At 43.1% G+C, this 2774-nt stretch overlaps 1 protein-coding gene and 1 long non-coding RNA gene across 2 annotated transcripts in view; both read right to left on the bottom strand.

The window, feature by feature from the left end:
- Positions 1 to 741, bottom strand: part of PRNP (prion protein) — a 14247-nt gene extending 13506 nt beyond the window's left edge. The window contains exon 1 of the mRNA XM_006758058.2: positions 617 to 741. The gene's annotated coding sequence lies outside the window, so the exon portion shown is untranslated. The remainder of the gene's footprint in view (positions 1 to 616) is intronic.
- Positions 1 to 2774, bottom strand: part of LOC107182176 — a 24810-nt gene that overhangs the window by 13650 nt on the left and 8386 nt on the right. The gene's annotated exons all lie outside the window — the stretch shown is intronic.

Here is a 2774-nt window from a genome sequence, read left to right as displayed (position 1 = left end):
CATCTTGTGAGGTCATGAGGGTTAATTTGCATATTACCTCTTTATTATATAGGATTTTCAGTCTTTTAAAGTTTATCTTTATTGTTCAAAGTATTACAGATGTCCCTCTCCCCACCCCCTGCTCCCCGCCTCCCACTGACCCTCTCTACCTTATTCCCCTCCCCCACACCCAGGCCTTCACAGCACTATAATTTTTTTTGAGAAAATTCCATGCTGTTTTCCATTGGCTGCACCAATCTGCATTCCCATTATCTACTTTCATCTATTTCTTTAGCCCCAGGCAAGTTACTTTTGTGGTCCTCTTTCCAATGTCTTGACAATTTCTTCAAAATAAGTTTTCTGACTTGTAAACAGATTATCAATTCAGTGCTTTTTTATTATTATTTTTAAATGGCTGCTGCCTTATATAATTCAGCATGATTCTAGAGAAAACTGTGGCCTTTTCTCTGCAAAATCAAGCTGATTTTACAAGAAAGGGTGATGCTATAGGTGTGAGGTACACATACAGGTCTCCAGAGCAGGAGTTTGTGATCACAGCCTTTCTAGACCCTATTTTCTGAGACAATTGGGGACTTTCAACCATCACAAGACCAAAGACATTCCACAGGGTACGTACATCTGTTGTGGCTCAGCTAAATTGGATCTGTGCCTCCAGGAAGACAACGCTTCTTCGGCTTGGCTGAAATTGTTCAGTTTTCAAATATATTCAGGAGACCTTAAAAACAAAAAGAAAAAAACTGGAACTGGTAAATAAATCTGAAATATGATCCCTTAAAAGAAAAGCTTAATATATAAATTTTCAAACCACCAATAAATCTATTCCAGAAAAGGGGAAATATTTGATGAGAGAAATGAAAAAAGCAAACATGACACTGAGATCATTCTTTCACACATAAAAAGCCGAGTCCATTTCATTGAAAAAATTACTTAGAAAAGCAATACATCAACAAAATTAAAATCACCTAGAATTATTAAAACTTCCTTGCTTTTGCTTTTCCTTTTAGATTTTGCATATATGCATTCATTGTAGTTTAGTAACCTGCACTTAGACCTGTCAGTTTCTTCCCATGTACCACAGGCTTTAAATTATGACTTTCGATGATTGCGTATTTTCCTTTCTGTTATTATGCCATGATTTCTTAGCTACTGCTCTGCTGTTACACATTTAGATTGTTTCCCATTTGGTTCTAATTTTGTATCATTCTGCCCCAAATATGTGCTTGTTATTTTATTTTGTTTGGCTTCCATTGCCAAGTAAATGCCCAGGAATGGGATTTCTGGGTCATAGCTTCTAACTTCTTAATGCGTGACCTGATTGCTTTACAAAAAAGTTTAACATACTGATTATGTCACAACCCACTGGGTTGCCCCTCATGGCCCTCCCCACCCCTCCCCAGTGGGGTGTGACTAAGGAAATAAATGTATATATACCAATGTTCTACTTTACATAGATGGTTAAAGTTAATCTTTAACAAACTCTGGAAGTAGGTATCCTTTCCTCTATTTTATGAATGGACAAAAGGAGGACTAGGAAATTAGGTAACTGGCCCAGTCATGGAGGTAGTTGCAGAGCTATCTTTCTAGCCTCAAAGCCCTGCCAACTCCCCAGATAACTGGAATATGCAAATTTCAGGGGTTGCTGTTAACATGTAAAATGAAAATCCAGACTTGCTTTACTTTGTGTTTTATTCTGTAAATAATTCATCATTTCACCATTTATCTGTTAAAATCTTGACATTTTCCTTTCACGAGTATGAAAAACTTGTGTCAGGTACAAATAATACATAAATCACATCCTAGCTCTGCTTTCTTTCACTTTCCAGTTAGTTCTTGTTTTATTATAAGAGCCCCTCAGTGTTTGTGTGGGTAAAAATGTTCCTTTTCACTGTTTTCTTTCCCTTCAAATTTGAGCGAGTCGTTAATTTTTCCAGAAGTCTGACATTTTCATTCAATTTTCTGTTCCTACGTTTTCTGATAATTTGATTTGTAAAAATCGTTAATCCTATGCTACCTGGAGTTTTTGTTTTTTGTTTTTGGCAAGGAAAGGGCAACATCTCCAATGCCCCGCTTGGGAGAACTGCGTATTAAACCGCGAGGCTCTGAGTACAGGGAGGATAATCATGATCAGGGGGTGAGGTTGCGTTCTGCTATGTATGAACCTGGAGATGAGGAAATGAAAAACAGAAAGCGGAGGCTCTGAGATGGTTAGGGGAGGAGGTGACGGCGGTGGGCTTACGATTTTAAAAAACCTGCTATAGCTTCCACGAAGAGTAAATGGAAAACAACAACAACACAAAAGGGGCAGTGCTGCCAGATTTCTCCTGGTTCCTTAATAAACAAACGTGAAGGCGCCTCCCGCACAGATGGAGGAGGATGGCTTTGCCAGGGGCGCCGCCGACCCGCCTTCCCGCCTCCCGCGGAGCCCCTCCAAATGGCTGAGTCCTCTCCTTCCAGAGGAGCAGGAAAGAAAGAGAAAAGCGAAGGCTGCGGGGGCGCCACACGAGGGGCGCAGGAGCTCCTGGTTCATACATCTATGCTCAACCACTGAGCCACACCAGCCGGGCTCTGCAGCAGTTTCAACCGCGGAGCCCTGAGGGCAGCGGCCTCCCCAGGGACCGCCTGGCCCGGTGGGTGGCTGGCCCGGCCGCCTCGCGGGAGGAGCTCGGCGGCTGCTGGGGATCCCAGGAGCCCCCGCCCAGGCGCAGGCGGCAGGCGGGCGCCCTCCCCCACGCCACGCACCCCGGGACATCTGCAAGGGCTGAGCCTGGCCCATG

Source organism: Myotis davidii, unplaced genomic scaffold (genome assembly GCF_000327345.1).
Source record: "Myotis davidii unplaced genomic scaffold, ASM32734v1 scaffold32, whole genome shotgun sequence".
Taxonomy (NCBI): domain Eukaryota; kingdom Metazoa; phylum Chordata; class Mammalia; order Chiroptera; family Vespertilionidae; genus Myotis; species Myotis davidii.
Note: the sequence above shows the minus strand (reverse complement) of the source record. Positions and strands in the feature narration are given on the sequence as shown.